The following is an 11,517-nucleotide window of genomic DNA, read 5'->3' as shown; positions in this document are numbered from 1 at the left end:
GCGGCCCGTTGGACCTGAACCCAGGCCTCGAGGAGGGGCCTGGGGTCGTTTGTTGTTGACAACATTGCTGTTGTCTGTCTGGGTCTCGACAGGCTTGGCCTTCCTCTCCACCCTCCTGTAGTTTTGTTGTCTGGCGATCAAACGATTGGCCCAGTCCTGGTTAATACTGCGGAAACAGAGACAAAAGTTTAATGATAATTGCAAATGCGTCATTTAGCTAACAGTCTGATCCAGAGTGACTTGCAATTAGTGAGCAGGTAGAGGTTCAGTGATACATGAGTGTTGATGGACACATTGGCTGTTTGGGGGGGGATCGATTCTGTGACAATTCAGTTACATGATGGTCCAGAAATATCCTTCTGGGGAATATTAATACTGTACATTGTAACTTTTATTAAATATTGGAAATTGACTTGACATGTGATCTACCAGTTTCCTCCCTGACCACAGCTACTGAAAAATAGTCTGGAAAACTTGCAGTGACATTTTCTTTGCACATTATATTCATTAATTGAATTGATCAATAATGTTTTTTGTTAATAACTCTTAATTTAAAAGCAGTAATATATCCCAGATTTTCCCTACCATTGAATAGCTAACACTAAAAGAATTTAATCACTCTGGTTTCAATGGAGAGTTTTAGTGTCCCATGAAGGTCTAAATGTAGTTTCAGAGGCTTTTCCACTCTAGCAAGAAGAAAAGTCAGGAGGAAGCACTGAATACTTGGGGAATTTTTCAGGCATGAAAATTATTGAATGTAAATATATTGGATTTTGGCACAAAATATCAGGTATCGGCAGCTTCCATATCGGCATCGGCTTTCAAGAACTCATATCAGTCGAACACTAGAACACAGTGATGCAGCATTACGTAACAGCAGGCAACAGGAGAAAGTAGGCCAAGGCTATTTGTATGACCGAATGTTGTCTGTGTGTGTGTGTGTGTGTGTGTGTGTGTGTGTGTACAGTAAGGAGGGGCTGTGTCATTGGGTTATGTACAATATGTTGTATTAATATCCACACAGGAAGTACAGAAGCATGTGACTGAACTGTTTAAATATAGGCCTCTGGTGACAAACTGTAGTGTGAGGTAACGTTACTCAGCGATGCATCGATACTCCACACAGGACACTGGCTAATAAAACCGTGTTTTTTTGTTTATTTATAGTTGAAAGTGATAGAGAGAGAGAGAGAGAGAGAGGGAGAGGGAGAGAGAGAAAGGGACGACATGCGACAAAGGTCCTGGGCCACATTCAAACCTAAGGCACATACCATGCGGCTAATAAAACTGTGCTGTATGAATATATATAGGACTCTGGAACTGTGCTGACCACATGTTTAAATATAGGACTCTTGTGCTGTGATGTTTCATAGAGAAATGTTACTGGGTGAAGCAATAGTACAGCTGTGTAACAAATGGCAGAGGAACTACAAACGCACCATGCTTTTAAAAGTCACAGTGAAACGGCATTTTGAGAGCAACATGCTGCCATAATTTAACATAATTTAGTGTATTTCCTGGGGAATTGTTCAAAAATCTGTGATAGATTTATTGGTTGGAATTTTTATTTACGCCTCCTGGTGCAGCATGAGGTCACCGTTAAAAATACACTGTTTTCCAGCTAAGGAAAGGTAATGGGATTTTGACATAAAATGCATAGTGTTTATTGTTTATTTATTATAGGTTTATACTATGACACAGAATATTAGCTAATAAGGCAAAGCAAATATTTTTTCATTACACTATGACTTTAAATCCAAGACTCTGGTGCTGTGCTCTCACAGTGACAAACATCTGAAAATGTCTGTGAATCCAACTAATATTACATTTCAGTCAGGGAGCTGAGACCTCTATGAATTGAAGCTTATTCTACTTTTCCACTCACTATCAGTCACTCTGGATAAGAGCAAAGAATAAAATGAAAATGGTATAATCACTGTTTCTACTTCACGAGGGACACCACAGTCAGTTATGTTTGGCCTATAATGTTGTAAAAGTGTTGAAAATCAGTTTATCTGCATTTGTTTTGGTGAATGAACACCTATCTTTGGGAAAACTAGTCACTAATATCTGTTAATAACTCCTTGGGGGAATTAACCTTCACAAATTAATCATCTGCATCTCTTCTTTCTGTGACTTTATCAGTGTTTTATCACTGTTATTTCTATCACTGAACTAAACTTTTAACAAGAAAAGAGTTAAATATTGAGAAGTGGGTTTAAAACGCCTCACTTTATGAAACATTGATGGACGTTTCTAAACCATACTTAGTCATAAAACCTAATATTTTCACTGTAACGCTACACTGAGTGACCTGCCCTTGGTGTTAAGTGTAAACTGTAAAAACACTATTTAAGTGACTTTGTACAGTGATTCCTCACCTCTCCTTGTAAATCTCTTCAGCTGTCAAGGCTAGGAGAATATTTCAGGCCTGTGTGTGTGTGTGTGTGTGTGTGTGTGTGTGTGTGTGTGTGTGTGTGTCCATGACATCTGATCTGTCCTGCTAGATGTACAGATATATGTACTGATATCGGAGCTAACTCCTAACCTGTCAGTGTTCTGACGGATCAACTGTCCCTCGCAGGCCGCCTTAGTTTTCACCGTCCTCTTTGAAGGTGGTTAAAAAGAAATGTAATGAGTAACTTTCTGCAAAACACTTTATATCCACCAGTTATCCACCAGCTGAGAGCGACACCCACCCTTATTGATTGATTGATTGATTGATTGATTGACTGATAACACATTAAACCAATTGATGGTACTTTTTAAAGAACAGTAGGGAACAGACATCTACTTCTAGTAGGTTTCTGACCAATATGAAGGTTAGGTTTTTAAAGGCCAGTACCGATATTTTGACAGACAGGCAGACAGACAGACAACTACAGACAGACAGACAACTACAGACAGACAGGCAGGCAGACATGCAGACAGAGAGACAGAGAGACAGAGAGACAGACAGACAGACAGACAGGCAGACAGACAGACAGACAGACAGACAGGCAGACAGACAGACAGACAGACAGACAGACAGACAGGCAGACAGACAGACAGACAGACAGACAGAGAGACAGAGAGACAGACAGAGAGACAGACAGACAGACAGACAGACAGACAGGTCTCCATCCTTACGCAGGCAGAGCGCTCTTGTCGACTCGCTCCTGCTCTTGTTGGGTCTTCTGTCCGTACTCTCTCAGTCGGATCTCCCAGACGTTCTTCATGATGGAGGCGTCGCAGCCGACCACCTCCGGGTTCTTCTCCCCCGACATCCTGTCTGCTCGGCCGGGCTGCACGCACACAACAACGGGGTTCTACAAGGGTTCTCTGCTCACACCGCCGGTTCTACTAACAGAACCCTAATAATAGCTTTCTCTGACTTCAACAGAGAGAAATACCAAGAGACAAAAAGGTTGACAAAGACACTTATTTCATATCAAGTTTCTGTCATAAAAGTTGTAGATACAAATCATGTAAGAGTTTTGTTGTGCTTCATGAATCTGTACAATAATTATTCATCAGAAAAAGCATCAACAATTACACTGAACTGAAAGCAACAGTCCACCAGCAAAAATCATTAGGATTTGTAATTATTAATCAGCAAAGAATTGAAATTTAATTTACTCTGCTGCACTGGGGTGAATATTTTAGCTTATATCAAATTGACAAAAGAAAATCTTACTTTACAGCTACATGAATTTGACTTGACACTTGTAAAAATAATAAAATAAGATAAATAACCAATAAAAAGAAAAAGAAGGAAAAGAAAAGAAAGAGCATAATTATTTTCTGCAGGACGATTTAATGTTTTACAGTCCTGGATCATTTGTTCTGCAGAAGAAGAAGTGAAGTTCCTTACCAGTGATCCTTGGTGTGTGTGTTGGAACTGTGTGAGACTTCAGCCTCGCTGCAGACGGTTCTGCTCCTATATAGCGCTGAGAGTAATTAACCTGGTGTTAGATGTTTGAGCAGCGGGGAAGAGGCTGTCCGAACTAAAAATAACACACACTCTGCAACACACACACACACACACACACACACAGGACGATACAACGCCCTCCTGCACACTCGTTCCCCGCTGCGCCCTTTCCAAGTTTACAGTTAACGGTCGTCAAATCTGTGATGTGAGAGGGATTTGAAGCCTTAACCTCAAAATGACAGATATATGCCAATATCTCCACATCTGTGTGTTTATATATGTATCTACCTCATTTATCCACTGCTTGTCTGCACCAGCCTGCAATCAAAAAACGAAAAAAAAATGACACATATCATTCCCATATGTTTCATGAAAATCTAATCGGCATCATCATCCAAGATATCGTGCATGACTTAGAATTAATTAAACAAAATGTTGCAGCGCCCCCTTGCAGCATTCAGTGTAATTTTGAAATGCTGGAACAGAGGAATGAGCACTGGCATCCACCTCCAGTGGGCTGGTCGTCTCTCCCTCCCCCTCCACTGGTGAGGCTTCTCCTGAGGATGGAACCGATACCTGTGATAGGTATCGATTAGTTTAATAAATATAGTTGCAGCCATTAGTTAAACCTGGCAAAAAAATCACATATCCTGCAATTATTTCTTAGCATGTAGGCTGTCAGTGAATCAGTGTAGCTTATTGAAACTTGGACCAAATTGACTATTGCTGCTAGCTAGTTCGATGCTGCTGCTATATTCTCAGCCCAGTAGCCCAGATTCTCTCGTTTGCAAACATCATTTTTTTCAGTTTACATTATATAGTGAGTGGCTGCAAGACGCCCTCGAAAGCAAGAAGGGCGAAAGTAAAAGAGAAAGTAAAGCAGCAGGCAGTTGGAGGGACTCAAGACAACAGGTGAGAGGCAGACGGTGGCAGGGCAGCTGACCTACCTTCATCATGCAAGGAAAAAAATAGATTTAGTGACTTTATCTTAAAATCTATCCAATAAAGATTGTTACATTTTGTTTAGAGTCTTCAGCTTGTTCCCTCCCATCATGACTAGTTTGTCTCTAGGTGATAGAGGTTTGACCACATTGCTAATGACACACCTGATAAACCTTCAGACCCCTCAGCAGCGATCATATAATTATCATACGGCCACTCGCTCCGCCACAGAGCGAGCGCAGCATACTGAGCTGGAAGGCTGTGATGAGTTTGGACACCGCAGGAAGAAAGCTCCTGTCAAGAGCTACAGTCAAAACCAGCAGTATTATTATAAAGCCTAAAGTCTGAGCTTACCATCAGATGGAGATGCTGCTTAAATTAAACCAGTGTCCAACTCCACTGATGACTGGACACCTGACAGCACAGTCTCCATATTATTTCCCCAAACATTTTGGCAGCACCCTGCCCTGCGCCTGGAGCTACTAAACTGCATCTATTTGGAGTTAGACTATCGCCCTCGCTTTTTAGATTCTAACTGTAAGTCAAACGGTTTCTTTTTAATTTAATTCAAGGTGTGTGTTTCTGATGTTGCAGCATTGACAGCATCAGTCATTTCTTGCCATGTTTTCTTTCTCAGTTGCTGTCACTCCACCGCTTACACTTTTAAAAAAGTATATATATTTTTTTCTCTCACTCCCGAATACAACACTTCTATTTCATAGTTAGAATTTTTCTTCTTGGGTCTGTTTGCCGTTCTCCACCGCTCCAGTAATGCTTTCCATTAGCGCACGACCCTTCAGACAGCAGGCCTTTTATGGAGTTGCCGGGGCGTCTACCTATGCTAATGAGCATCAACAGGCACGCGCATCCAATTAAGGAACATGTGGCGTTCATCATCAGATACACCTGGAATACGCAAAAATCGAGACTCTGCGCATGTTTCATGAATCCCACGTTGGTTTTGCGTAGGCATGTTTCTTAAGAACAAAAGGAAGAACAATTTAAGAAAAGTTTCGTGAATGAGGCCCAATGAGTCCAAACGGGGCTCCTGATCCTATAAAACCTTTTTCTCCTCATTTCAGAATTTTTATTTTTGGGTGAATTATTCCTTTAATCACCTTACCAGTGTGGCGTTATCTTTTAAACCTCTCTTGATAACATACCTGTTTATAATAGTGTTTTAGATTTTATAGTCTTTCCTGCGTAACCCTTATACAGTATACATAAATTCAAAGAACACATTGCTGTAATTATTATTTTCATAAGAGAAAGTACCGATGAATTCGTAATTTGAGCTGAACTAAAGGAATTGGACCTCAGGCAACACTGAAAACACATCATCACTCAGCACATAGACCCTCCTCAGCTAACTGTTAATGAGTCTTAAAGTGGAGGGTGGGGTGGGGTGGGGTGGGGTTGTATGTATGACTGTATATATATCCTAAACCGATACTGATTTATAGCCCATAAATGTATGCAGCGTGTTGCAGTAAAAATAGAGCGGGACAGTCTGTCCCGGTCTCCTCTGGTTCCTCCTGCCGGCTCACATGTTCTCCACATACAGAACATTCTGACCAGCAGCTCCGCTCCACTCAACTCCATGTCACTAAATATCCAGGCTTTCGCTCCAAAATGATACGTCCACATCCCCTTACAGGTCTTTTTTATTGCCACACAACTAAAAGAAATGATGGTACTTCATAAAGGATCCTTGGCTGACAAAATTATAACCCTTTACAGTCCGGATCCTCTAGAGTTTAGATATATCGAATAATGAACTTCAAGATGATTGTTTTCTGAAAGAAATGTATTTTTTAATTGAACCCTTAATGTAGAAAGATGGAATAATTAAGGTGTAAAAGTTACCACAGGAAGTATTCCACCGATGATTAATCTTAGCACGATTTTTCTGTACTTTTGGTGTAAACTGCTTCAAGAAAGATTTTCAATACAGTTTTTATTGCATTAGTTGTAGCTGCATTCAACACCAAACAAGTCAAAAAAACACTCTATGAATTAGGTATTTTTTAATCATTAAAGGATAAGGCTGGTGTTTTTTAATGCATTTCTTACCATCAACAAATCCTATAAAAATAACAAAATCAGCAATGATTTTGTTTTGCTAACAAGTCTCGTCCATGTAGCCGCTGCCCAGTGCAGCCTCATGTCCCAGCAGCCATAGAACTGCATTGTATTAAAAAACTATATTTCCTCAACCCTAACCCTTTTTCCTCAAACAACTTATAGTTTTTCCTGATCTCTTACACACTATAACTGGGCCTATTAACTAAACATCCCAAACCATGATGCCATCTACCAAAAGACAGACACATTTCCCAAAACTATAAACACTATTCCCCTGTTTCCACACATGATTCAGATTTGTTGAACTTTTTGTGAAAAACTCTACACACAAATCCCTTCATATATCACCGGCTGCACCATGTGCTCATTTAGAAAGCACCGGCATTCAATATCATTAACTCAAGTCATCACAGCTCGAACCCAATTAACACACAATTCCCCAGGTGCAAACACTAAGAGTCTAAATTGTTCACACACCAATCAGAAGCTCAGGATAGACAGATCAAAGGGCCGTGGGTCAGTTCACTTGTTTTGTGATGTGATGCTGATGAGAATCTGGCCTGACCCAGACCAGAGACGGGATGCTGAGGCAGAATAAATGTGATTTCTTTCTTTATGTACAAACTGTTGTTTTTTTTTCATTGGTTTATATTGGTAAATACATGGAAATTATTTTACTGTATTCTACGTTCTTTATCAGTTGCATATTTTTACAGTACATTTACTTTCTCACTCAATTTCAGTTTATTTTACTACAGTACATTGAGGAATTAAACATGTTGAAAATGTATACATGTGTTGTGTGTTTATATTGTGTTCATCATGTAAAGAGGTTGTTCTGGGGGAAAAACATAAGCGCCATTATTCATTGCAGTAACAGGTTTTTACGGTAGTGTTGTGAATTGATCTCACCAGTGTGTAAAGGCTGTTTTGTAGTGTGTGTGTGTTTGATATTTTGTGTGATGTCTGAAGGCAAAGTTTGGTTTAGATGTAAGATTACATGGTTTTGAGTGGAGAGTTTGGTTTTGACGTGGAAGTTTGAAGTTTGTGAAGATGAGTGTGCAGTTATGCATTTGTGTTTAGAGTTTTGGGAAATGGAGCAAAATTTCAAGAAATGTGTCTTAGCAATCAAAAAAAACTGGAATAAGCCGACCGTAAACACGTTTTCCATCTCAGGAAAGTAGTTCCGTAGCACAGAAAATAGTCCCCGGCATAATGAAGAATTTGTTCCCATTTGATTTGGTAATAACTACAACAGCCTGAATTTTCGTGGTAACAGTTAGAGATTTTTAAAACGATGTCTTTGTGAGCTGTATTTAAAGGTTTTTAGCTTACAATTGGAGCCAATGACTTCCAGTTTGAAGGCTAAAAAGGGAACGTGGGAAGTTGGAAACTAACGGGATTAGATCAAACGCATTGTTGATTTTGTTATTTTCATAGGATTTGTTGACAATAAGAAATGTATTTAAAAACACCGGCCTTATCCTTTAAACGCACAGTATGTAATTTCTGCCGCTAGCGGTCTCTCAATCAAAACAATAACAAAAGACGTAGTTTGATGACGTCGTGAAGTAGCGTGGGATCATGGGAGTTTTTTTTACGGGGACAGCTTCGGCGACAGAACACGCAGCAAACGGGAATGAATAATCGTGATCCATCACGAGTGAGCAATAAAAACAATAGAATGAAAAAAACAACAGAGTGGCTAGCTAGCTAGTTGGCCGACTTCCTTCCTCACTCTCTGAAGTATCAGCTGGTGTTTCCCGTGTTTCCCCGTAAGTTAGGGGGTAAAGAGGATATGACGCCACTGACAGGCGACCAAATGAAATGCACACTCCTTCCTCTGCCTCCTCCTACCCCCTCCTCTCCTTCCTGTGTTTCCTCTCCTTCCTATCCCTCCTCTCCTTCCTCTGCCTCCTCCTACCCCTCCTCTCCTTCCTCTGCCTCCTCCTACCCCTCCTCTCCTTCCTATGCCTCCTCCTATCCCTCCTTTCCTTCCTATGTCTCGGGCGCAACAACGGGGACATGGATGCATTTGTTAGAATTTTTGCCAAAGGAAACAGGAGACTGATGTTGTAGATAGATAGATAGATAGATAGATAGAAAGATAGATAGATAGATAGATAGATAGATAGATAGAAAGAAATGTATATGATATACTGTACATATGGATTTTCAGGTTTCAGAAGTTTGTGCAACCTTCCGACTACTAGTCTGCTTCTCTAACCTCTGGGCTACCTACCACCCATGTTGCCCACCTATTATTTCTACCGGCCCACCCTAATATAGCGGGCTAAAAGCGGCCCTGCGCTGAAGGCTCTCTCTCCTCTGCTGCGCTGGGCGAGCGAGCAGCAGCCGGGGCCGCAGGGGGGCGGAGTCAACATCCTCTGCTGCGACTTCGTAGGCCTCAGTCGCTTCTGCTCGCTGGTGATCGGCCTAAAGTACAAACCGGTGGGCGGAGCCGGCGCTAGGTAGCAGGACTCGTCATCGGAGGTAAACTATGAATGAGAATCTGGCAGATTTTCAACCAAAGACTTGGTTCTCCTGGTGGAGCGGCTGTCGATCACAGAGAGGGCGGAGCTTCCCACAGAGCAAGACGGCGTTTCAGCGTCGAGTCTCTGGCCCAATCTCAAACCAGCCCCTCCCACTACCACTTCACTACCAAGTGTCACTCCAAATCAAGTTACACTCGCAGCTATGGAGGTGCCTTCGGATGAAGGGGGAGGGTAGAAATAAATTGACAAACTGTGGGACGCCCTCGCCACTCTACCGGAAGAATTGGAAGCAGTCATCACCGTGGCAACCGATAGATGCCGTGCTCGCGCAGCTGTTTTGCCGTTTCAAGTTTTAGAGAGGCAACGATAACAGGTTGCAACTGTCACTGTAAACACATCACATCCAAAACCATGAGAATGACGTGAAGTAAACTGGACTTTTTTATGTTTGCATGCATAAAGGCCTTTATGGGTTTGCTACAAGTCAGCGACCTGAGGGACAAAGTGATATTCTCCTTTTTTAGTTTTAAACTTTCCACACACTCCGTGATTTAGTTTGAGGCTGTAGAGTCAGCGTGAGGAAAACAAAGGCGTGTGTGAATGATCACAAATACTTGACAAAGTAGAGAGACGGAACTTAACATTTGTCTGGTGTTTCCTCCAGTCTCCTGTTGCAGGTGCGCTTCCTGCTAGCCGACGTTCGACTCGCTATCGGAGGGTTTAACAGTCCACCCCGTTTGGGATTGGGCCAGATCTGTCAAGCGGCCAAAACCTCAGGTGAATTCTGAAGCCAATCAGGAAGTGGCGGCAGGCGGCGGTTCCTCTGACGTCCAGAAAGACTCCAAACCGCCAACTCCATCAAGTCTCTGCACCACAACCAACTTCTGATCAAATATAAATCAAGACATTTTCTCCACAAGAAGTTTTGGTCTCAGCAGCTAATTTAACCTCTTCTAATGTGTGTCCTTATGGAGATTTTCAAAATAACTGTCATTAACAGATATAACGGTTATAAAACAGGGTTGTTTTCCTAGTGATTGACAGGTCGTCTGTCCAGTGATCAGCAGGTTGTCGATTACAGACCGAGCTCAGGCGGAGCTGCGGCTCTGTGTCGACCCTCAGCCTCTCTGGCTGCTCCGCCTCCAAAACACGTCAACATGGCGGAGATCGTAAACCAGATCTTTAGGCTTCAAACCCTTCAGAACCCTGTGGTGACATCATCATGACATCACTCACTGTGGTGACATCACTCACCGCTCCATCTGTTCACAGTCTGAGGTCTCTGCTTTAGCTCTCATATCGCCCAGGATCTTTTTGGGAACGTCCCGCCTGGTTTTACACCTTGCAGGACGCAGTCGAAGACGTACACATTACTAAACTTTCAGTCTTAAACCCTGCGGAGCCTCATCTCAGCCTCGACGTCTAGAACCATGGAGACGTCTGTTAAACAGCTGATCAACATCAAGTTACTCAGAGGGTTGACGAGCTACAAGCTGTTTATTAAGGATCACATCCAAGACTACGCAGGTCTACAGTCTCTTGTCTAGTGACCTGACGTTGTTAATAACGTTATGCAGGTCGAAGGTCACGTAGCTAGTAAAGTATTCTTCCTCCTCTTTCTGTTACATGTTAGCGTGTGTCATTTAACTTTAATAACATGTTTGCGTGTTTTGTACAGCGTCCGGTGTGAACAGTCAGAGCTCGCAGCTACAGATCCAGAGATGAGACCGGCGAGACGTTTCAAACGAGACAAGAGATCGTCGTGGAGGCGACTCTCAGAAAGAGCCGGTAGCTTCGTCAAGCTTCCTCCTCTCTGTGATCGACGGCTGGTCGCCAAGGCAACGACGTCTTCGGCCGAACAATCTGGTAGATTTCACAACAAAGCAGGTGTGAGCGTATTGTTCTCATCCATAAAGCCGCCGCTGCTGCAGTTTCCCTCCTGACTTCACTGAGCAGAACCTGGACCCGTGAAACCGGTCTCTGGTCAAAACTGGGTCCAACCAGGTCCGGTTTGGCCCAGGTCTTTAAACCTGTCATGATGTTGATTATTGATTATTAGGACTGAATATTAAGTGTGAATAT

This window comes from Centroberyx gerrardi, chromosome 2, assembly GCF_048128805.1.
Source record: "Centroberyx gerrardi isolate f3 chromosome 2, fCenGer3.hap1.cur.20231027, whole genome shotgun sequence".
Lineage (NCBI taxonomy): Eukaryota > Metazoa > Chordata > Actinopteri > Beryciformes > Berycidae > Centroberyx > Centroberyx gerrardi.
This window is presented reverse-complemented; position numbering follows the sequence as displayed.